A 26,529-nucleotide genomic window follows, 5' to 3' on the forward strand; every position below is an offset into this window, starting at 1 on the left:
GCTCTTGACAGAGGAGTCCGAAGTGAAGGCCTGCTGGGCCAGTTACTTTGAGCAGCTGTGTCAGGCTGACTGACCCACCAGCTGTTGAGATGGATGTCAGGGGTGTTGCTTTCCCTATTGCTGACCCTCCAGTCAGCTGTGAACCACCTTCATTTGTGGAAACACAGGCTGGGGTGAACTGGTAGAAATGGGGTAAAGCTCCTGGGATCTGTGGCACCCATGCTGAACTTCTCAAGGATCGTGGAAATGTTGTACTCATGTTGTTGCTTGCAGTTCTGTGCTCTGCCTGGAAAACAGGCATAATTTCAACTGACTGGAAGAGGGGCCTTGTTGTCCCTCTCTGGAAAGGGAATGGTGATCACCAAAACTGCAACACTCCCGAGGGGTGACGCTGCTCTCAATGCTGGCATGGTCTTTGCTCGGCTAATTCTTGATAAGGTTCTCCACCATCTGCTTGAGCACCAGCATCCAGAGCAGTCAGGCTTTACACCAAAGAGGTCAACGATTGACCATATTCTTGCTATTCGGATCCTCACCAAACGCAGATGAGAGTTTTGTCAGGGGCTGCTTGCAGCCTATGTTGATCTCTGTAAACCTTTTGATTCAGTGAATTGGGATGCCCTCTGGAGAATTATTGGTCTTCAAGGGGTGCCACCAAAACTGATCAATCTCATGACTGAACTATACTCTGGTACGGAGAGTGCTGTGAGATGTGGTGATTCCATCTCTGAATTATTTCCAGTTGTTGCTGGAGTTTGCCAGGGGTGTGTTCTGGCCCTCACAATTTTCAGCACTTGTATGGACTGGATTCTGGGGAGGATTTCGGAGAGATCAAGCTGTGGTGCATCGTCTGGGAATGTCAAGATCTCTGACCTTGATTTTGCAGATTATGCAGTCATCTTTGCGGAGACTCTAGATATCATTTTAGGGGCCCTCAAGGTGCTGCATGAGCAGTCGGAGCCACTGGGATTACGGATTTCCTTGGTCAAAACTAAGATCCAGCCATCCAATGACATCTTGGATGCTGCTACACTGTCTGTACCTATTTGTGGCGAGGATATTGAGGTCATGGAAAGATTCACTTACCTTGGCAGTGATATTCATGTCTCTGCTTGCTGTGACCCAGAGGTCAACAGACATCTTGGTCGGGCTTGGGGAGTCATGGATTCACTGGATCATGGGGTGTGGCACTGCCGGTACCTGTTTGGAGGATGAAAGTCTGAGTCTTCAGGTCCTTGGTGCTTCCAGTCTTGCACTATGGATGTGAGACTTGGACTTTGACCAAGGATCTGAGATAGAGACTTAATTTATTTGGTACCAGGTCTCTTCGGAGAATCCTTGGCTATTGCTGGTTGGACTTGATGTCCAACGAGAAGTTGCTGAGAGAGATTCAAATGAGATTTGTTGCCTACATTGCCCATCATCTGTGGCAGTATGGACATGTGGCTCGTTTTTCTGATGCTGATCCTACTCACCAGATTCTCTCAGCGAGCGAGCCTCATGAGCGTAGGAGGCCAATGGGCTGACGATGTTCCTCGTGGTTGCAGCAGGTTGATCAGCATCTCAAAGAGATGGGGATGGGTTCGGCATCTGCCTGGGGGATGGCCAGATGGAGGCCCCTGGAGTACCGGCGGAGAGTGGATGCAGTGATGTGCTGCTCTGGCGCATGCTCCCATACCTGACCTGACCTGATATACTTTGTTTTATATGATAAAGAAATTCATAAAGTTTTCTTTATTTTCAGGTCTGGTGGTTTAATGTAAAAGAAAAAAGTGACTCCACAGGAGAAAGCTCAGTGGGTCAAATGGTTCGTCGAGATGATATCCGACCTGCCAGTTAAGCATAATTTCCATCTGGAAGGAATTCGCCATTGTGAACTCGTATCAGAGAGTGGTCCAAGAGGTTTAAGGAGACTGAAAGTTGTCAGAAACAGAAAAGTACCGGTCGACCAAGCACAAGTGCAGCAGACGTTAAACGAGTGCATGAATCATTTCAACAAAGTCCCAGAAAATCAATCCGATGCACATCCAGAGATCTGGGACTACAAACCACCACTGTACCCAGGACTTTGCATAAAAGATTGAAGCTTTATGCCAATAAGGTGCAGATTCTGCAGGAACTCAAACTAAATGAGGGACCAAATCACAAGGCATTTACCTTGGAAATGCTCATTCTCAAAGAGGATGATGAAGATTACCTGAAAAAGGTCATGTTTACAGATGATGCTTGCTTTCATGTATCAGGGAAAGTCAACTGGCACAATGTGAGGATCTCTGGCTCTGAAAACCCCCAAGTGGTCAATGAACACATACATGACAGTCCAAAGATCAATGTATGGTGTGGACTTCTCCACGACTGCTTGGTGGGTCCATTTTTCGTTGCGGGGGATACAATGACCTCAACAATTTCCATGAGCATGTTGGAAGGATTCGCTTTCCAACAAATTGCAGACCTAAGACCCGATATCATATTTCAACAGGATGGTGCTCCCCCTCATTGGGCCTTCGTCATTTGAGCCAACCTGAATGAAACATTTTCAGGTCGCTGGATTGGCCGAGATGGACCAACCACCTGGCCCCCATGATCACCAGACATAACCTTTCCTTGATTTTTTTTTTCTTTGGGGGTTTGTCAAAGATGTCGTCGACAACACCAAGGTGGCAAACCTGCAGGACCTTCATCCTTGGATCACAGCTGCATGAGCACTGGTGGATGCAAACATGCTGAGCCAAACATCGCAAGAACTAGTGTACCACCTTGATGTCCTGTGTGCAACAAATAGAGCTCACATTGAAGTGTATTGATGGTGTGCACAAAACGTTATGAGTTTCTGTATCATATAAACTAAAGGGTATCATTGTATGATTTGTGGTTCCAAATATATTAACAACCAAAGTTGTCCGGGTCTTTTTGGAACACACTGACTGTATAGCCGCTCTCACCATAAGCTTGGCTCAGCTCAAGTTTTGGATTGATACTTTGATTGTCAGACCAAACCAAACAGCCCACCTACTCTTGTCTAAATTAAATTGTTGGATTTTTAGAGTTTAAAATAAAATGACATTCATGAAGCCAGTTTTACCTTATATCGGTCCCAAACAATCAATGGTCATATTGCCGGAACAGTTTCAAGTTTGCTCTCTTCTGACACATTTGGACTCGATGAGGCATAGTTGGGCATTTTAGTTGAAATCTTATCTTACATTAATGAAGTGTTCCTTCTCAAAATGTCTTCTGCATTATGCTTGAGTTGACACACCAACAATATTCTCATTCTCACTCTTCAGATCCCTGAGGTGTCATTTTCAGCCTCTGTACCAGGCACCAATGATTGTTCTATTTCTTGTTCGACGCTTAAAATTCATGATGCTCCCACAAAGGGAGGAAAGCATGATATCTTTTACCCTACAATAGACTTTTGCTCTCTCATGAAACTGATTCTAAATATGCAAAGCCCATCCTTGTCCGTTTTGTAATCAAACTAAACCTGACAAAAATGGCAGCAAAACTAGAACAGCACTTGAGAGAGCGCATACCTCGGCCAGGCTGAACAGTTTACATTTTGTATCCTCCTGATCGGCCGGATCTGCATCCGCACCTGAACCAAAATCTAATCGGCTTGTTGTCACATCACCAACTCAACCACCTAGTTTTGTCAAAACTCATCCACAAATTTTGGAAATATTGTGCTATACATCGGTTTTGATCCTATATCTCAATGGTGAAGAATCAATTAAAAAATTTCTCGTCTTCAAATTCGGATCTTCACCAAAATTGAATAAATTCTTCCTTCTCACACATCCAACCTGCCCACCAAGTTTCATCCGAATCATTGCATAACGTTTTGAGATATCATGCTCGGCATCGTGTTTGGCCCTATCCCTCAAAGGTGAAGAATGGCTTAAAAAATTATGGTATCCGGATAAACACTAAAATATAATTATCAATCTGTCGTTGTCGCACACCCATCCTGTCTACCAAGTTTCATCCGAATCCGTCCACAACTTTTTGAGATATCCTGTTCATAGACAAGCAGACAAACAGACACCCAGAGAGACAGGGGTGAAAACATAACCTTCCACCAACCTTAGGTGGCGGAGGTAAAAAAAAAAATTAGAAGAAAAAGTGAAGTTTATTAATTCGGTCGCCTGAGATATTCTCATGGTAAAGGTTTATTGAAAATTTGACGACAAAAGGTCGAATGGTAAGAATGTTATGGCCTGCACAGACACCCTGAACCCCAAATGGTAAATAAATATACACGGAGGTGATTAAAACAAAAATAAAATAAATGAAAGACCACCGACCTGCACAGCCATGCAGCAGTCCGGGCCTCTTAGGCTTATTTATACTCACTGTCACTTTGCCCTTTGACATTTTGACCTAATTATTAATTAGGCTTCCCTGTATTCTTATAAGGTTTGTCAAAATATTTTTTTTTTCAAAAAAATTACTTCCCCAATGGCTATGCACTGGACACACACACACACACACACACACACACACACACACACACACACACACACACACACACACACACACACACACACACACACACACACACACACATACACACACACAGCAAAACCCATTCTATCAAACAGATATGTGCTACATAGAAGAATACTCATTTGGGGAATGTGGACAAAAAGTACCTGTGCAAAGTCCTCCTTTATGTAAATATACTGAAGGGTGTTTCGTGTAAATGGGTCGTGAAAGAATAAATGATAGCCAGCTTAATGATACTTTCAAAGGAAATTGTGATCTTTGGTATGGCACACCTTACTGGCACTTTACTGGATGGTAGTTTTAGTCTGGTCCATTTCCATCAGGACCAGACACCAAAGAGCTCGAGGTGTGCAATGTGCATGCATGTCATCCATTATTAATAACAATGGTAACAACACGATATGATGATGATCAGCTATTATTGTGATTGCTAACCCATACCAATACCTTCCGAAGTACCACCTGCTCAGCACATGCAGCAGAACGAACAAAGTAATGTGTGTGCAGAACTTCCTGCTTATCTTCCCACATTTTTCCCTCCTTCCTTCCAACCTGGAACACACATTGGCCACAGATGGCAGTAACATTGAGCATCCTTGTAAGCTCATTTTTTTGCATGCAAAAATTCACAGGCCGGCATAGCTGGTGTCAGAAGGAAAAGCAAAGCCGGTTAATTTTGAAGCTTTATCAAAGTAGAGGTAGTCTAAAATGGCACTACTCATGCAACCGGAGTCCAAATCGACACTATACTCATCTTTTAAATTGGAGTCATTGCACCGTTTAATTATGATGTCGCGGGCTTGGTAAAATAAAAGGTTTTTTTGTTATTCCGAGCAGCATCACAATGATATTAGGATCACTACGCCACAATTACAGCTTATGTGTCGGACGCTTCCCCCACCTCAATCCCCTCCCCTAGCCTCACGTTCCTTTCCATTTCATCCAGCAGTGCATTTTCAGGAGTTGTTTACTGTAATTTGTGCAGTTCGTCTTGCCGCAGTGCGTTGTAATTGTAGTGGGCTTACGCCGTGTGCAAAAAGGGAGTTTAAAAAAGCCCAAAGGCCTCCTCCTTGTCCATCGCTTGTAATTGCTGAGTTCGCAGTACCACCGAATGACCCCGCTAGCAACCTCGTGTCTGCCGAGCTATTGTGTGGGCTTCGGCCTACTTTGGGCTCTCGCAATTCAAACTTCTTGTTCCATCCTCATCGCAATGATGCCATGACTTGCCTCCGGCTGTGGGCTTTGCTTCATCTCTGTTTATAGACGACCCTTTTCTTCGTTCCCATCCCCTTTTACTTCTCCCCTTCTCTCTCAGTGTGTTTTCCAGCCTTCCAACCCACCCACCCTCTCAAGTCCTGATTTCTTGTTTAGGCAGGGAATCGCTCCTCTCTTTGTCATGCGGTGACAAAGGGCCAGATTATGAGAGTGCTTCTGGCACTTTGCTTTGGTGAAGCAAACCTTTGTTGAACACCTTGTTAAAGTCCATTAAATGGAAGCTCATGCACCCATCGCCCTTTGTTCGGTCCGATCCACAGGTGTCTCTTCACACGCAAGTTCGTGAATGAACGGTGGAATAAAAAGAGGGACAGAGAAAGCGAAAAGTTAGATTTGCCCCAAGGGCAACATAGATTCACTGCAGCTATTTGCTGTGGGTCTGCCTCCCTGCACGTCTGCGTGGTTCTCTGTGAGTCATGTGAATATCCTCAAGACGACGGAGAACTTAGCATCAGGCATTTGGGTATAAAAACCAGCAGGGGGTCACGAGTTCACAGTGGTGAAGTTACTACCCTCGAGGACAATCGTGTAAATTCGCTTTGTAACTTCCACTGTCTTCACGCATCCATTTCGTCAAATTGGAAAAAATGATATTTCAATTCTAACATCCTTGTGTCTGTGTGTGTGTGTGTGTGTGTGTGTGTGTGTGTGTGTGTGTGTGTGTGTGTGTGTGTGTGTGTGTGTGTGTGTGTGTGTGTGTGTGTGTGTGTGTGTCGTTGGTTGTTATCACCATATGCAGGTTGCAGAAGGTGGAACAGACCCCCTGTATGTGTGTGCAAGTTGCTGTTGTTTGCTGCTATCTTCACTCATGGTGGGTTTCATGAGATGGACTGAGACCTACCAGGTCTCACCTCTGTGTGTGAGTTAGTATATATGTATGTATATATGTACTTACTGCCATAACATTAGAAGCCAAATTTTAATGACCTGCACAAACAGTTTCTTTTTTATTTTGAGTGAGCCTGGTTTGAAAGAAACATGGCTGTAACAAAGAAAACAAACAGACAGTTCGACGAGGGAAAATATTTATCCAGGGATAAAGAAAGACAGCTTTCTTTTGGACTTGTGTTCCGCTTCTCCTCCGAGTGCCCAATTGATACACTCTTCCGTTACCCTGACCTGAGGACGCACACGCTCAGAGCAGATGAGCCTTTCCGATGATGTAACTATGTCGAAGCCTCGTTATTATTTTTCCACTTGGGAACACATGACACTTGAACAACTTCTCACAGGTGTCAAGAGGTCGTCATCTCGGACGAGGCAGGGATGAAGGTGGTAAACGCTTGTCTGGAGTTGGTGACGTGCTTCAAGGGGAGAAAGAGGAGTCACAAAGATTTGTGATGAATAATCTTCACAATCGTTTCATATTTTCTTTGTTCGAAAGTTTCATTTTAGAAGCAATTTAAGGACGAATCATAAAATGATTCAACAAGTGTTTGTGCGTTTGAGTGTTCATTTGACTGTTTTTGTCAAATTTTGTTTGACTGTATAACTGTTTGTTTGTTTGTTTTAGTGTTTGATCATTTGACTGTTTAACTGTTTGTTTTGTTTGTTTGACTGTTTAACTGTTTGTTTGTTTGTTTTAGTGTTTGATCATTTGACTGTTTAACTGTTTGTTTTGTTTGTTTGACTGTTTAACTGTTTGTTTGTTTGTTTGTTTGTTTTAGTGTTTGATCATTTGACTGTTTGCTTGAGTATTTTCTTGTTCATTTAAGTGTTTGTTTGCTTGAGTATTTACTTGTTTGTTTTAGTGTGTGATTGTTTGTTTGAGTGCTTGCTTGTTCATTTGAGTGTTTGTTTGTTTGTTCATTTGCATGTTTGTTCATTTGGGTGTTTGCTTGTTCGCTTGAGTGTTTGCTTGTTTGTTTGGGTGTTTGTTTGGATGTTTGTTTGGGTGTTTGCTTGTTTGCTTGGGTGTATGCTTCTTCATTTGAGTTTTTCTTGTTTGAGTGTTTGCTTGTTCATTTGGGTGTTTGCTTGTTTGCTTGTTTGTTTGCTTATAAGTTTGAGCGTTTGCTTGTTCATTTGGGTGTTTGCTTATTCGTTTGAGCACTTGGTTGAGTGTTTGTTTGGCTGCTTTTTTGTTCATTTGAGTGGTTGAATGTTCCCTTGAGTGTTTAATTGTTCATTTGAGTGTTTGCTTGTTCGCTTGGATGTTTGCTTGTTTGCCTGATTGTTTGCTTGTTCGCCTGAGTGTTTGCTTGTTTGCCTGATTGTTGCTTGTCAATCTGAGTGTTTGTTTGAATGTTCGTTTGAGTGTTTGCTTGTTTGCTGATTGTTTGCTTGATTGTTTGCCTGAGTGTTTGTTTGATTGTTCGCTTGAGTGCTTGTTTGTTGGTTTCGGTGTTTGGATGAGTGTTTATTTGTTTGAGTGGGGGGGAGGAGGGGTGTTCAGAGTAGTTTTAGGGTTTAAAACATACAGTATTTAGTCCCAGGGTTCCAGGATGAGTGGAGGACCCCAATAATCCCTACTTCATTGAACCCTCAGTTGTGAGTAAATATGTATGGCACACCACCACTCTCTGTTGGAGGGAGGTATTGCACGTCATACTGGTCATCATTCGTATGGAGCACAAGGCTGCGGGGTAGCATCATTGGCTGAGGACGTAGCTGTGCCGCTGATAAAATGCCCTCTGTAGGTTAGAGCAGGAATTTGTAATTTGTTCAGGGTGCCGGCGATAGCTCACCTACTCTTCGCGAAGGACACCATGGGATCTTCAACATCCACCAATAAATGCAGGCAGACGGGATGCCCAGCTAGGTTTAACGTCTATCCGAGGGACAGTGCACACATTGATACTTGGTCATGCCTATTAAACACCAGGTTGGTGGTTTATATCTGTGCTGGGATTCCAACCAAAGCGAGACAGTTCAGAGGTGAGTGCATATTCCTCAGGTATCTTGCATGCTTCGCACATCAAAGCTGTCTCGCCTGGTCTCAAATCCCCACCCGCTGTCATCCTGGTGTTTGCATTCAAGGTGAAGAGCATCAATGAGTGTGCCGTCTCTCAGATGACCTTGGGGGCCTTACATAAATTTAATTTCGTTTTTGTGGTGGAGGAAGTGGGGGTGGGGGGGGGTAGGGGGTTTCTCAGAGCATCACAGAGTGTCACGATGGGGGTGGGAGGTGGGTGAGAAAGGTATTAAAGCCACAGTCACATGACACTATCTCTATCTTCATGGGTGCAGCCATTTTGAATTTACCTTCACCACGACAGGACAAGTCAATTTAGAACGATCTTGCTTTTGGATGATTTCATCCTGAAATTGCCGAGCTGCTGTTTAAATGATTCAAATTCGAAGCTACGGGAGGGCATATCTGAAAAGCAGACAGCAGAAGGTCCAACTACAAGTTTGTAAAATTGGAGGGAGCTGAAGGGAAACACAACTGCGAAAAGAAAGTCACATATTTTGTCAAATTACAATTCTTAACAAATTGCATCTTTAAAAAGATCAGAACTTAAGTTCAATACTTTAACCATTTTTCATCATTAACCACTGCAAGTGGAAAAATATTGTTACTCTGATTTCAGAGTAACAATCCCATGAAAGGAAGGAGTTGATGTTCCGACAAGGAATGGGAATCAACTGTCAGAGCGTGAACACTTCCATCAACAAGATTCTACCAACCTCACTACTTCCAAATGAACCAGAGGGAATGTTATCTTGAAATGGAAGCCTACATCCAAGAACAAAACTATTGATTTGTCAGACCACTAAGAATCAGCTCAAGAGAGAAGCGAACCTTGCAACAGTTTACTAAACAGAAAAAGATGCTTTCCTCACATCGTACCTCCATTTTGGAACAAAAGACACTGATAAGTTCCACAGTTATCAGGCAAGCACTTGCATGTTCAATGATCCATGAATAGCTGCACATGAGCCTTTTATCGGATTGGTAAATACAAGGAGGTGCAATATTTGACCCAATGAACAGGTTACCCAACTGTTGGGCAATCTACAGTACTTATTCCAGTCCCTCTCATTACTGCTTCCTGAAATTCCCTTTTCCACTACCCATGCTGTACCATTTCTGCACCATTTCTAGTCAAGCATAATGGTGAATGTTATTCAACTCTACCCATTTATTATATCATTTGCACAAAAGAACACACCTTGTGTATTATTGTATTGGTTGCAGCCTTTGTTGAGATATTTCTTCACCCCAATTTTCACAACTTACAACAATTAGCTTCTTACAAAATCAAGTGAGTTTTTGCTTTTAACAAAAAAAATACACGAAATTGCAAATATGCCTACACTATCATAAGCTTTAATAAAATTAGGGTGGCATTTTTTCTGAACATTCTAAGGGTATGAAATCCAAAATGGCGTCCAAAATGGCCGCCGAACACTAATAATGCGATATCTTCACGAATACATGTGAGTAGGGTGAATACTGGTTCTGGCTCACTTTTCCCCATGTAAATGAATGGGGGATTTTCAGCGATTCATATTTTTTTCCCCTAAAAATAAACCCCCTTTTTATCCCAAGGTATATTTATTTGTCTCCCCTTTTAACCTGGGGACACTTTTTTTTTCAAATAATCCATACAATAAGATAAAGATTTGTTGAAGGTGATTCGAAAGAAATATCTAAAACGTCTTAGCCTCGGGACACTCTTTATCAAATAACCGATGCATATTGTTTAGCTCACTCATTTAACCTATAAAGATTTGTTCATTCTCAAATTCCTTCAATAGTTTAATTTTCTTTGCACAATAATCTCCATCTAAAATATTGAAAAACAAAACATTTGAATCTTTATATTTTTTAAGATACCCCTTTTGTGCCATTACGAAATGATAAAGTTCTCTGAATGCTCTTGCTTGACCACCTCCTGAGCCACATATCATTTTGAGATTATAGTAAATTGTTTTTTCATTGTTCAATTGATAACCATCAAAGTTTTCAGTCCATTCAAGGATATTCATTTTTTTCTTTACATCCTCTAACTTACTACTTTTAAAAGTGATTCGCTTATTTGTTTTATTTACCTTTGTTTTAGTTATTTTTTCAATAAGACTTATTTGATATTTTTCACATTCATTATGTTTTCCATTTATATACCAAGGCTGAGATTTTCTCCACTCTTTAGTTTGATTAATACTTGGTTTGACCATTTATATATTGCAAAAAAAACGCGGCGGTAGCCCTTAAAAAACCCTAACCCATCTTCCCATCGTTAAAACACAATCTATTCTATTCACTCTATCATACAATATCCATATGGAACACAATCTATTCCATTATCTAAAATAAATCTCTTATCATCAAAGGCTCCTAATGCCTTTTTATTTACTTCTTCACTATATATGTTATGATTATAACTTCTTATTGTATTCATTTTACTATATTCTTCTTTCTTATTCATCAAACAATTATAATAATTTCTAAAAGTTATTGATTTCTTTATTACATATTTCTTTATTCCCTTTAACCTCTTATCAATCTGATCACCATACTTATAAGCATATACCTTTGCTCTCAATCCAATAACCTCACTCATTACTTTTCCACCCAACTCATCCTTAAACTTACCAATAACCTTTTCATTCTTTTTGGAAAATAACTCGCTCTTCTTGTTGAAATTACTTGTATCATATACTCCAATATTTTTCTTCATATCTTTATAAACATCATCAGTTTTTATATCTAGGATAAAACTATCAGTGTCCATATACAACAATGAAACATTTTCACCATACTCTTTCTTTAAGTCATTATACAAATAATCATACATCAATATCTTTGATAAATCAAGAACTGCTGTTCCAATATAAATTGGTTTATCCATTACAATACTTTCCTTTTTCATATGAATTGCAGAAAAGTTCTCTGAAAAAACCTCTTCTCTCTCAAAACTTGGTTTATTGATCAATCTCGAAGCTTCTTTCCAAGATGTTGTGAATCTAATGTTTTGCCTGTTTCGAACATTTTCCATAGTCTTTCCAAATACAGCATTATTCATTAATTTATAAAAGTCCCCTTCAAATTTTACTTTTGTATTTGCTCTCATATCTGTATTGAATTAAATATACTATTTCACCCAAGGACTTTGTTTAAATTTTAAAACTCTATGAATTTTAGCTACTCTCAATCCTTCTCTCAAAAACTGTTTTAAGTTTCTCTGATGCAAAACATATCCCTCTTTATCATAGAATGTTGTTAATAACTTTTCTGTTGATTTGCCTTTAATATTAAAACTTTTATTATAATCACTGAACCATTCTTTCTTTGGGGTTTCTTTCTCAAATGCAAAAGGAAGGTCTTTATGCTTATTATGAAGATCACTCGGGTACCTCAAATCAACTTCAAAATAATAACCTTCTTCTTCGTCATTCAATTCCTCTTGAGAAGAAATAACAATATTCATCAAAGCCTTTTCATAATCCTTTTCTTCCACCCACTCTAATTTACCATAAGGTAGAGATTGAGACATTGCCCATCCATACAAATTATTAGCATCAAAATACATCAAATAATTACTATCGTTTTCACTATCATAATTTGGAAGATATTTATTATTTGCTTTAGCATATCTTTTTGAACATACTTGTGATATTCCACCTCTCTTGGACTTCTCAATCATCAAAAGCATATCAACATCACTGATTAAATCTATATCTTGTTTTGTCATTTTCAACATTGCACTCCAAGCTAAACCAGGAGCTGTGAAATAGTGGGTAGGATCTAATCCATAACAATTTTTATGATGACAGAGCGATCTAAAAGCTTCAAACACATCAGCTAACAATAAAACATCTGTTTTTAGATATAAATCATGATATTCTCCAAGGTTCTTTATCTTAAATATTTTCCATATTTCTTGTGCGTGTTTATATTCCTTATCACTTATCTCTTCTTCATAAAGGTTATAATAGAAACTTTCTTTTGAAGGAAGTTGTGTTTCTTTAAATCTCATAAATGAATCCATATAATCATAAGGATAAATTCCCTCACTTGTAAGAATTTTCTCTTTACTTTGAATTTCATTCCTTGTTTGAATTTCCTCTCTTGTAAGAATTCCTTCTTTCATCAGAATTTCATCTTTAATCTGAATTTCCTCTTTAGTTAGAATTTCATTCATTGTTCGAATTTTCTTTATAAGAAGAATTTCATCTTCAGTTAGAATTTCCTCTTTTGGAAAGAATGAATTAAGATTTGGAAAAGAGTCCGTGGAGCTTAGATTTGATGCGAGGTAGGCTAGTGGTGTTCCCATAAACTTGTAAGAATCTAGAAACCTAATATGAGTTAAAGGTTTTGTGAATATCATTTTTGTAAATGAAATATACTTTTGACTTGTGTTTGTTATGGCAGAAATATTCCCTGGTGTTTTTGAAAGTTCATTTATAAATAGATGTGTATCATAGTTGGCGCTGTTGTGAAGAAAGACTGGAATAAAAGAAGGTAATTTATAATTAAGATTACAACAGGAATGAGCGGGACCTCTATATTTACCAGTAAGATGACAATGATCCCTAACTTTAGACTCCTTAATTTCCCCCTCACAAATATGACAGATATTGTTCTTTCTAAATTCTAATTTTTCTTCTTTGGTTAATTTCATCGGTTCATTTGTTTCTTTCATTAATTTAGTGAGTCTTATACAATTCTTTTCTAATCGTTTTACAAACTCTTGTGAAGCTTTTTTTCCACGATAATGTTCAAGTTTGTTGTACTTTTCTCCAACAGATGATTTGATATAATAACAGAAACCACAAGGAATATGTTTTTGATATTTCTTTGTATATGATTATTTTGGATTAGGAGAAGCAGTATTTATCTTTTTAAGGATACATTCAAAATCAGCGCATATCACAAATGGGTGCATGATAGATTTATTATAATCTTCAAAAGAAATCTTTTCACCAGGTTTAGGCATTGTAATTACAGCTGATTTATGATTACTACAATATTTTGAATGTTGTTCTAATCGTTCTTTTGTATGAAATTAATTAAGACGTCGCTTACAAGGATATATTTTGTTTGCTGTTCTGAATACCTGAGAAGAGATTAATCTTGATAAATTATTGATGTATGTGTAATGTGAATTATTTCCAACACTAAAATATAAAAGATCAATGTGTGTTTCTTCATTTTTATAGTTGTTTGAAATTTTTAATATTTGAACTTTGTTTGTATCCGTTAATCCATATACATTAATAGAAAGATTATTCTTTTTCTCAAATTTAGGAATATCTGTCAGTGGCATTGGGAATTTAAAATCTTTAATGTCCAAGGTATTCTCATATTTCATATATTGTTTTACTCTTTCTGAATTACATTTTGGTGGATGAAAGTGAGCAATAACAGACCAGAGAAAACATTTATTATCATTGTTCTTAATATTAACAACTGCCTTCTTTAGTTTTATTTCTTTTGGTAATTCAATATAAGAAGAAGCTTTAAGAGGGTTTGATTTTAGAATGTGTATATCGAAAAAGATGATTTTTTTAATATTGAATCCACTTCCTACCACTGTATTATCAACATCCTCCTCTTGTTTTAATAGTTCTTCATAAACCCCACTATTCAAAAAATCTTGAAATGATGTTATAAAATGAAGATCTGTTCTCATATAAGGAGTTTGTTCTTCATCTTGTCTTTTCATATTCATTTTCACTCCCAAATAAAACTTTAAAGTTTTTCATTTCTTTTAATATCTTTTTAATAACTTTTTCAACCTCAGGTTTCACTATTTCAATTGATTCAGCTATTGATGATGGACCGGGTTCTCCAAATTGAAAAATCCTTATTTTTATGCCCTTAAAATGCCCCATCAGTGTTTTCAATATAATAGTCTCCCTTTACTTTAAACTCATTTTTCTTGTGTTTTTGTGATTGAAGATGTCTATTATAACTACTCTTCAAAACATCCTTTGAGCAGATATCACAATGTTTTCTTTCCAACTCAAGAGGAGATATTTTATGAAATAGATTAAATGTGTGTTTGTTGGTTCGGAGGTGTTTTCTATAATGTTTATATTTGTGATTACAAACATCGCAGTACGTTGTATTCACCATATTTATATAATAAAACTTTGCTTGAACTAAAATTTTCTTGAAGAAAATTTCGTTGAATTTATAGGTGAATCTGTGCTTAAAACCATTTTATCCTCCAACTTTTTCACTTAATAAATACAATGTTTCAAGACACAAAAGACAAGTTTCAATCAATCTCTTCATTTGTTAAAGATACTGAGAAATATGTCAAGGATGTAAAATTGAACAAAGATAAATATAACAACTATTGGATAAAAACAATTATGGTAAATAATATGAGTTCTTCAATTTCCTTCAGTGGAAGGGCTTTTAGTATACCTGGTAGAACATCAATTAAAGTATCTCTAACAAAAGTTTCTCCTCTCCTTCTGGTAATATATTCAAAACTAGAAAAAGCAATGAAACAAGAAAAAGTATCAAAAAACAAAAACCTTATGGATGAAGCTTTAGAAAGAAAAGATAAGACCATCTGTAATATGCAAGGACAAATTTGTATTTTTTTCAACAACCCTAAAGATGTAAATCCTGATGAAATAAAGGATGTTAATATATCAGGTGAAATGACATTTCGTTCAATAGTAGTTAACGATCATTTTAAAATTACCCTTAATATAAAAAATGTTGTCGTTGAATCTGGTAATGAAAAAAAGTATATTGATATCGATGGTAATATTATTAAATATGAGTCAATATACAACTGAAAGTACAGATGAATTTCAGTTTAAGTAAAGTTTTACTTTATAAATATGCTCGACTTTCCTGATTGATACTATTATTATCTCAAACTCCACTAAAAAAGAAGATTACTTCATGGTAAATGCAATAACTGGAACAGACTGGAATACGAATGGTACAAAAAGATTTGAAATAAATAATCAACAAACCTATTTGAATCTATCCGAACGTTTCTTGTTGTGTAAATTTAAATTCACTAAGGCTGCGACTAACACAAATGCTACACTTGTAAATGATTTCTTCTGGAAAATGTTTGATAGTGTGCGTTTGTATATTGGAACACAAGAAGTTGAAGCAGTTGATTATGTCTCTGCTGTATCTGAAATGATGAAATTTACACTCTATACATTCAGTGATAGAATGGGAAAGGGGTCTGTCGAAGGTTTTATTCCTGATATGTCAACGGGAACAAACACAGACCCTGGATATACTCAAAGGAAAGGAATGTATAATGATGATACAAAAGCAGAAAATAGTTTTACTGTGGCAGTTCCTCTTAAAGGTATATTTGGATTTTGTGATCATGATAAAGTTCTGTATGGTCTTAAAATTAGATTTCAACTACAAAGGAATGATAATGAAAATCGATTGCTTTTTGGTGTTGGTAATGCTTTTGGTGATCAGAATAAATTTGTAATTGAGGAGATGAGTTGGTATATCAGTGAATATACTCCTAATCTTAAAACAGAAGAGATGTTGAATCGAAGACTTAACTCAAAGAAACCACTCAGTGTATCATACCTCAAAAGAAGATGTCAACACGTTAAACTCAACCAAACTACTTACACGTGGAACTTGGGTGTTCTGGAAGGAAAGCCACGATATCTGTGGATCATTTTTAAAAAGCCAGATGGTGATACTGCGACTGATAAGAATAATGCATTGAGTGATAATGCTAAGGTGAAACAACTTCGCGTTTCTCTAGATGGAACATTTTATCCACGAGATAGATTGGAAATTAATTGGGAAAAAAAGATTTTGCTGAAGCATACAAGTCTTACCAAAAGGTGTGTGAAAGTAATGGAAATAAAGAACCTATTTTGGATATGACAGCATTTAAAAGTTTGTATACAATCTATGCGTTTGACCTGAGCGCTCAAAAGGAAACTATAAAGTCTAATCGAGTGGATACTTCCCTATACATTGAAAGAGGAGAGAGTGAAGAAGTTGATACATATTGTTTGCTTTTGGAAGAAACAGAATTGCAGATTAATACAGATAATGGTGTGATGATTAGTCTCACATAATTTTTTGTTAAATAAATGAGTGGCAAAGTACCAACTGGGGTATATGTTAATGAAATCAATCTTCATAAACTATCATCTTGTGTTCAAAATCAAAAGCCTTGTACGATTAACGTTAATACAATTCAGAGAAAAGGAGCAGTAAGAATTGATGTTTTGCTCACAAGAGAACAGGTTAAAATCTTGAATGACACTGGCTCACTTAAAATTAAAATGACAAAACCAATGTTGAAAAAATATTCAATAAGAGAGACGAGTGGAGGATTTCTCCCATTTCTAATTCCTTTATTTGCTGGTTTAAGTGCGGTTGGAGCATTGACGGGTGGTATTTCAACAGCGGTGAAAACTGCCAACGAAAGGAAGGCTCAACTCCAGGCTCAAAAAGAATTGGAAAGACATAACAAAGATTTGGAGAAACAAATTAGTGGAAGTGGTGTAATTGTAGATTTTGCTGAAAAACTTGAAGGTCTGCCTGATAAAGCAAGATTGTTAGTTGGAGATATGCTTTCTTCTATTGCACAAGCAGGTGTAAAATTAACGAAAAGAGGTAATGGATTATATCTTTCTAATAAATAAATGAGCATTGATGAGTGGTTTAAAGAATTTGGAAAGAATACAACATCAAATTTACAACTTGTCAAATATTGTAAGAAATTAAATATTCATAATGTGGTTATTTGTATGAGAGATGAATTAACAAATGTGACGAAACGTACAAAGAATATTATTATGAACTTAGATGATAATAATGGGAACGGTTCTCATTGGGTTTGTATTTTTAATAGTCAAGACAAATATTATTTTGATAGTTTTGGTCTTCCACCACCTGTTGAAGTCATAAAATTCTTACAGAATGGTGTTTATCAAACATTTCAAGTCCAATAATTAAATTCCAAGTGTTGTGGTCAATTATGTCTATATGTGTTATTTCAACTCAACAAAAATAAAAAATTTTATGATATTATTTTTAATCTAATATAAATGACTTATGTTGGTAAAGATGGTTCTATCTTTGGTGTATCTCAAGAACTGGATATTGATTTATCAAATTATTACACAAAGGCACAGGCTGAACGACATAAATATAATATAACCAAAAATATTAACATGAAAAATGCTTATAAATTAAAAAATTATCCAAGCCCGACTGACGCGAATGACTTGGTGAGATTAAGCGATTTATCACAATATATATATATATATATATATATATATATATATATATATATATATATATATATATATATATATATATATCTTTAAATAAAACGGCCGTGTATTCCAAAGATACAGAAGTGTTGATATTATCTCCAGGTCATACAGAATTCACAGTTCGAATTAAAATAAATTTTTATAAAGAAGGGCGTATCGTTTGTATGAGAATAGAACAATGGGGGTATGATATGAATGATTTAGGGTATAATTGGTCATTTAAAATTAACCTCGAAGACCTGGAACAATTAAATCAGTCTCGTAAGGAAGAATATTATCCACTTGGTATCGAGAATGAGTTTTGTGGGGCCACGATTAGTAAACAACAAATAAAAGAATTTAATAAGGGTAAATATAATAATGGTTTTGCCCTTGTTTATATCATGAAAACAGAAAAAATAGGATTATATATAATAAGTAAGGAAATACAAAATGATTTAAGTATGGGAAGATGGGGAGGTGTTTCGTGTCATAATATTATTCTGTCATATATTACTAATACATAAATGACAGCAAGAAGGCTTCAAGAAAATTATCATTTCTGTGTCCAAGCATACCTTCAAGAAAAGGGTATTCGGTATTTTAATAAATATGTTCTACAACATAAGAATGAGGTATTTTCAATAAAAGATTGGCATTATGCTGATGTTGATAAACCGACAACTTTAGATTTAATTAGAATGTTAAATAATGAAAAAATTATAAAGTTAAGAAAAGGTAAGGCTCTTTTAGAAATTCAAAAGAAATTTTATTGGTTTCCTGTTGTAAAAAAAATTATTTTGGATACAGGAATAACAAGAAATCCTGATGAATATATGTATGATATTCTATGGGGTGTAAGCGATTAAAGGATAATAAGGGATGAGGAAGGAGTTGAAGAAGAGAGTGAAGAGGAGGAAAAGGAGAAGAGAGAGAAGGAGGAGAGGGAGAAGAAAGAGAAGGAGGAAAAGGAGAAGAGAGAGAAGGAGGAGAGGGAGAAAAAAGAGAAGGAGGAAAAAGAGAAGAGAGAGAAGAGAGAGAAGGAGAGGGAGGAGAGAGAGAAGGAGAGGGAGAAGGAGAGGGAGGAAAGAGCGAGACAAAATAAATATCAAAATATGGAAACCAGTGAGATTAAAAAAAGATTGGTGGTATTACAGAAAATAACTCAACCCACCGAGGAGGAAAAACAAAGAATTGACAAGTCTATTTGCAATACTTTCGACAAGAATATTGACATCGACAAGCTATTCATTTTAATTCAAGTTTTTCATTTTTTTTTTCTTAAATAAATGGAGGAGAGAGTGAAGGCATTTCTAAGGATTCTTTATGTTTTAAAAATTAATATTCAAATGTGCATGTTGGAAACTAAAAAGGTTTTTGCACTCTGCAGGAATTTTTCACATAAATAAATGAGTTATTGTCTCAAATGTAAAAAGAAAACGAATACTAAAAATATTTCATATATTAAAAGTAAAAATAACAGGGTTATACAAAAAGGTATATGTTCGGTGTGTGGTTCAAAAAAAAATCAATTTATCTCCAAACACAAACGAGGAGGAGATATACAAAAGTTTTTATCAGGAAGTAAATTTACAACTACTGGAATACCAGGGGAATTACATCTTCCAGGGTATTCTTTCTGTGGTCCAGGCACAAACTTAGATAAAAGATTAGATGAGGCAGACAATCCTAAATCCTGGAGTAAGCCCATCAATAGAGTTGATGAAGTGTGCATGAGACACGATATTGATTATGGGAATACCACAACCTTGGAAGAAAAGCATGAAGCCGATAGAGAATGTTGTATAATTTGTCTCTGATACAAAATCCAACCTTGAGAGAAAAAGTTGATCGTTTCATTGTGAAGAAGATGATCAGTGCTAAATTGAAACTTGGACTTGGAAATTCAAAAAACTTATAGGCTCTAATGATGTCATTAAGACTGAAGAGCAATTAGCTGATGAATTACATAAACCAATATTCACAAAGTTTCAGAGAAGGAAAGTTTATTCCAAGGAAGTTGATTATATCTGGTCTGCTGATTTGATTGAACTCAATAATGATAAGGGGTACAAGTATGCTTTAACCGTTATTGATTTGAGGAGTAGATACGCATGGGTTGTACCATTAAAAAACAAAACAGGTAATACTCTTATGTTAGCCTTTCAACAGATATTTAATAAAAGTAAGAGAAAACCTAAAAAATTGTGGACTGATGAGGGTAGAGAGTTTTATAACAAGACATTTATGAATTTTCTAAAAAATAACAGTACAGTAAGTCCTCACTAACCGGAAGTTCGCATATCGTAGTTTCAATTATTCGTAATTTAGTTTTAATAACCAATTTTTCAATTATCGCAAACATTTTATGCCTATCGTAATGTCATTGCAAGGAAAAACGCAAAAAAAAGTTTTAAACTCCTGCAAAAAACAACAATCACACAGGATGCGCATAAACACACTTTCACTTTACTGCGCATGTACTGTATGCTGTACTGTACGTATTCTCTTCACGCTCGCCTGCATATCTTCCAGTATGAATCCCAAGCGACCCGCAAGTCTTTTGCCGAGCACACCTCGTTTCAAGAGACAACGAAAGGCTGTCACATTGAAGGTGAAATTGGATATAATTAAAAGACATGAACGAGGTGAAGGGACAACGGAAATCGGCCGTGCGCAGCAATCGCTGCATCGACTGTACATTCGATCGTTCAAAGTTCGGCAAAGATAAAGAAAATATCACAGATTGCGACCAGTTCGAGTGCAACGACACTCACGAGAATGAGAGATGGTGCCATGCACAACATGGAGCGTTTATTATGTGTGTGGATAGAAGATCAAACTAAACGTCGCATGCCTTTATCTCTTGCTGTGATACAAGAAAAAGCGCGTAGTTTGTTAGGGCATTGACCCACGATTACATGATCAATTACTTCTCCAATCATGTTGAGAAGTATCTCCAAGGAGAACAACATTGACAACAAATCTTTGCTGCTTGTAGACAATGCTCCTGCCCATCCTCAGCAAATGGAAGACTGGTGTGAAAACGTGCAGGTAGTATTTTTACCACCAAATACTACCTCACTTTTACAGCCTATGGATCAGGGAGGTATTGCTGCTTTTAAAGCCTATTATGTTAAGCATACCATGCTGCAGCTTATCAAAAAAAATGATCAGGACAAGCTATCAATCAAGGAGTTTTGGCGAACATACAACATAAAAATGGCTTTGGAAAACATGAAGGATTCATGGGCAGAGGTGAGCCCCTCCACAATGAACGCTGTGTGGAAGAAAGTGTGGCCTGAGTGTGTCCACAATTTCACGGGGTTTGCTGATGTTCCATTGATTACAAGTCAAATTGTAGACCTGGCGCAGGAGGCTGGTTTTGAAGTGGTTGACGAAGAGGACGTGGATGACTTACTGGAGTCTCATGCAGAACCCTTAAGCAATGAAGATCTTATGGAGTTGGAACAGCAGTGGGCTCTTGAGGAAGAAGAAGATGCTGTGACACCTTCATCCGAGCATCTCACCGGGAAAAACCTCAGCCAAATCCTCAGCTCGTTTGAAAGTGCCATAGAATTTGTTATCGAGCAACATCCAAATCTTGAAAGGATCACTGATTTTAGCTGTGTTGTTAATGATTCCATTTGTTGCTACAAGGAACTTTATGCAGCAAAGAAAAAGAAAGCCATCCAGCCCACTCTCCATGCATTTTTCAAGCCAAAAGATGCAGCACCAACTCCATCCACCATCCAGGATGCTCCTTCAACCAGCTGCCAAGAGACCGTTCCCGCTGGTGAAGAAAGTGACAGCACAGTGTCAAGTGAAGAGGAGGACGATTCTGCCACTCCGCAAGTGTGACTTGTCCACCGCAATCAACTCCGTTCCTCCAGCCTCGGGGTAAGTCGCCACGACTCGAGGAGTGTGTTTTGTTTATTTGTGTTTATGTCCAAAAAATTCCGAGCCAAAAACACATCCTCCCTTTAACACATTGGTTTCTATGGGAAAATATGTTTTGTTTAACACAGTTTTGCCTATCATAAGGTTTTCCAGGAATGCAACCCTTGCGAAAAGCGAAGACTTACTGTATTACATTATACAGTACCTTTAACGAAGGGAAGGCAGTTGTTGTTGAACGTTTTAATCGTACCTTAAAAGAGAGACTATATAAAAAATTCACACAACTCGGTTCACAACAATGGTCATCTTTTATTCAGGATATTGTGGATAAGTATAATGACACGATTCACACGTCAACAAATATGAAACCATCAGAAACATTTACAAAATTAAAATATGAAAAAGAGATTAATGTCAGAAAACCTAAGTTCAAAGTTGGTGATATCGTAAGAATATATAGGTGGAAATCTCATTTTGAAAAAGGTTATATTAAAAGATGGACAAACGAACTTTTTTAAATTGTTGATGTAATAGATACGGTTCCTTGGACTTATAAGATATATGATTTGGAAGGGGAAGAGATTTTAGGTTCATTTTATTCACAAGAATTACAAAACACAAAGATAAATTGAAATTTTTTGACTCCGCCCCTTTTTGACTCCACCCACACAAACCCCACCCCACACAAACCCCACACAAACCCCACCACACACAAACTCCCCACAAGCTCCACACAAGCTCCACACACACAAACCCCACACAAGCTCCACCCATATTCATCATATTCACATAATTAGTGATTAGTTAATTAGTTCCCCACACACAACATGTTTATTTAATTAAAAAATTATCCACCCATCCACACAAGCTCCACCCATCCACCCATCCACCCATCCACCCATCCATTTATCCACACAAACCTCATCCACATAAGCCTCATCCACATTCACCCCTCCCACATAAGCCCCACCGAAGCCCCCCCCACATAAACCCTGCCCACATAAACCCCTCCCACACAAGCTCCACCCACATAAACGCTGCCCACACAAACCCCACCGAAGCCCCACCCACATAAACCCCACCGAAGCCCCACCCACATAAACCCCACCGAAGACCACCCACATAAACGCCCTCCCACAAGCCCCGCCCACACACACCCCGCCCACATAAACCCCACCCACACAAGCCCCGCCCACATAAACCCCACCCACACAAGCCCCGCCCACACAAGCCCCGCCCACATAAACCTCACCACACAAGCCCCACCCCCCTCCTCCCCCCCGGGCGCCCCCACCTTTGACCCACCACCTCCCTCATCCCACCTCCCCCCCTCCCCCCACACACACATGGGGAGGGGAGGGGTGGGATGAGGGGGTGATGGGTCGTTGGGGGAGCGCACCTACCCCCCCCCCACCCCTCCCTTTCCTTCATGTCAATCCTTTTTTTGAAATTTAAAATCAAGTAATTGTAAACAAAACAAATATAATTAATCAAATTGCAAATATTAAATATTCATTTGCGAGAATGTATAATTAATCTTTCCCAGCAATCTTCTTCAGATGTCTTGTGATTTCGAAACTCAGACACCATATTCTGTTTTGAAACAAAAAGTGGATAATAATTAGGTTTTATAAAGATAATTACATGGTAATATGAGTAAGCCTGGTGTTGGTTCTAAGTTCAAGCCTTGTTGACCACTGAATTAACACACCAGGAGGCCGACTCAGCCTGTCATCCTTCCAAGGCCAATAAAATGAATTCCAGTGTACTGGTAAAACCGCGTCCAAACTAATGATGCAACCAACATAAGACGACATTCCAAAGAGAGAGTGATATTAATAAAAGAATAACTAAATAATAATTCAGAAACATTTACCTCCAGAAAATCATGTGTTGTACCAGATTGCTTCAACAGCTGATGTTGTCTGATCGAGCTAAAAAAAATAAAATAATGAGTCAAGGGTATAGATGGAGAGACAGACAGAGAGAGGTAGGAGGAAAGACAGACAGAGAGAGATACAAAGAGACAGACAGGGAGAGATAGAGAGAGACAAACAGACAGGGAAAGAGACACACACACGCGCGCACACACACGCGCGCACGCACACACACGCCCACACACACACGCACACACACACACACACACACACACACACACACACACACACACACACACACACACACATACACACACAGACACACATATATATATATATATATATATATATATATATATATATATATATATATATATGTATATATATATATATAAGCCTGGTGTTGGCGCAGTGGTTAGGGCAGCGGCTTGGGATCCAAAAGGTCCTGAGTTCAATCCCCGTTGAGCCACTGAATTAATACACCAGGGGGTTCACTCAGCCTGTCATCCTTCCGAGGTCGGCGAAATGAGTACCAGTATACTGGGCCGGTGTATACCCCGGTTAAAATAGGTGTACCATATCCCTGTGTCGTAAGAGGCGACCAGGGTTGCGTCAGGAAGGGCATCCGGCGTAAAACATGTGCCAAATCACTATGCGGATCATACGGATGATCCGCTGTGGCGACCCCGAATGGGAACAGCCGAAAGAAGAAAAAGATATATATATATATATATATATATATATATATATATATATATATATATATATATATATATATATATATATATATATATATATATATATATATCTATATATCTATATATATATATATATACACACACACATACATATATTCACACACACATACATATATTCACACACACACACACACACACACACACACATATACACACACACACACACACACACACACACACACACACACACATACACACACAGACACACATATATATATATATATATATATATATATATATATATATATATATATATATGTATATATATATATATAAGCCTGGTGTTGGCGCAGTGGTTAGGGCAGCGGCTTGGGATCCAAAAGGTCCTGAGTTCAATCCCCGTTGAGCCACTGAATTAATACACCAGGGGGTTCACTCAGCCTGTCATCCTTCCGAGGTCGGCGAAATGAGTACCAGTATACTGGGCCGGTGTATACCCCGGTTAAAATAGGTGTACCATATCCCTGTGTCGTAAGAGGCGACCAGGGTTGCGTCAGGAAGGGCATCCGGCGTAAAACATGTGCCAAATCACTATGCGGATCATACGGATGATCCGCTGTGGCGACCCCGAATGGGAACAGCCGAAAGAAGAAGAAGATATATATATATATATATATATATATATATATATATATATATATATATATATATATATATATATATATATATATATATATATATATATATATATATATATATATATATATATATATATATATATATATATATATATATATATATATATATATATATAGACACACACACATACATATATTCACACACACATACATATATTCACACACACACACACACATACACACACACACATATACACACACACACACACACACACACACACACACACACACACGTGTCTCACCATTGGTTTAATTCATTCGAGATCAGAGGCCGTGATAAGACTTCGTACCAGTCATTATAAATGTTTTTCAATTCTCTTCTAAAATCATTGACCTCTTCAATAAGAGCATTCATTTGATGCACCTCATCGTGATATGTAAACTCCACTTCTTCCAAGGACCTGCCAGGAAAAAAAATATATTTTCGCATTATCACAATTTAATTTATAATCAATTGCTTCATTGTTCAAAGAGGAAACCATACACAAACTTACCAACTTTGTAGTGAGCTGTTATCTTCATCGGAAGAGAGTGAGTCCATGTCTCAGTTTTTTTTTACCATTTGTACAAGATGACAAAAAGATCAGAGGCCGTGATAAGACGTCGTGTCAGTCTTTAAAAATGTTTTTTCAATTCTCTTCTAAGATGATTGACCTTTTTCAAGGTCAATCATCTTCAAGACCTCTTCAATAAGAGACCTCTTCAATAAGAGACCTCTTCAATAAGAGACCTCTTCAATAAGAGACCTCTTCAATAAGAGCATTAATTTCATGCACCTCGTCGTGATATGTAAACTGCTCTTCTTCCAAGGACCTGCCAAGAAAAAAAAAAATATATATATATATATATATATATATCAGAATTATCATGATTTAATTTAAAATCAATTGCTTCATCGTTCAAAGAGGAACCTATACACAGGCTTACCAACTTTGTGTTGAGCTGTTTTGTTCGCGGAAGAAAGATCGCTCATGTCTCAGTTGTAAAAATAAAAATCCCGTCTGGCAGAAACTTTGTCTGGCGAATCACTTATAAGGCAACGATGAGGAGATTGCTTAATCATTGGGTGTGGCCACAGGAAATGATGCTTCGGGAGAGACAGCTTGGAAAATAACTGGGAGATATATTCTCAAATTGTATGAATCATTTTTAAAATATACTTAAAATACCCTAAAATGGTTTTGATTCAAATGTTTTCAGTTCGTGTTCTGAGATAAAATATAAACACGAGACCTTGTCTCACAGAATAGTTCCTATTTTTTCACAGCATGACTGTCCAAAAACACTGTCCAAAATACATATATTCACACACACATACATATATTCACACACACACACACACACACACACACACACACACACACACACACACACACACACACACACACACACACA

At 37.5% G+C, this 26,529-nt stretch overlaps 2 long non-coding RNA genes across 2 annotated transcripts in view; one reads left to right on the top strand and one right to left on the bottom strand.

Annotated features, from left to right (window-relative positions):
* Window positions 1–26,529, top strand: part of LOC147012892 (uncharacterized) — a 187,975-nt gene that overhangs the window by 105,235 nt on the left and 56,211 nt on the right. The gene's annotated exons all lie outside the window — the stretch shown is intronic.
* Window positions 23,395–25,742, bottom strand: LOC147012894 (uncharacterized). The gene is made up of 3 exons (XR_015050957.1): window positions 25,377–25,742; window positions 23,738–23,795; window positions 23,395–23,454 (listed from the first exon to the last, which is right to left on the bottom strand). It is a non-coding gene; the product is annotated as an uncharacterized LOC147012894 (long non-coding RNA).

This window comes from Eptatretus burgeri, chromosome 14 (assembly GCF_056783735.1).
Source record: "Eptatretus burgeri isolate ZD-2024b chromosome 14, Ebu_testis_v1, whole genome shotgun sequence".
NCBI lineage: Eukaryota > Metazoa > Chordata > Myxini > Myxiniformes > Myxinidae > Eptatretus > Eptatretus burgeri.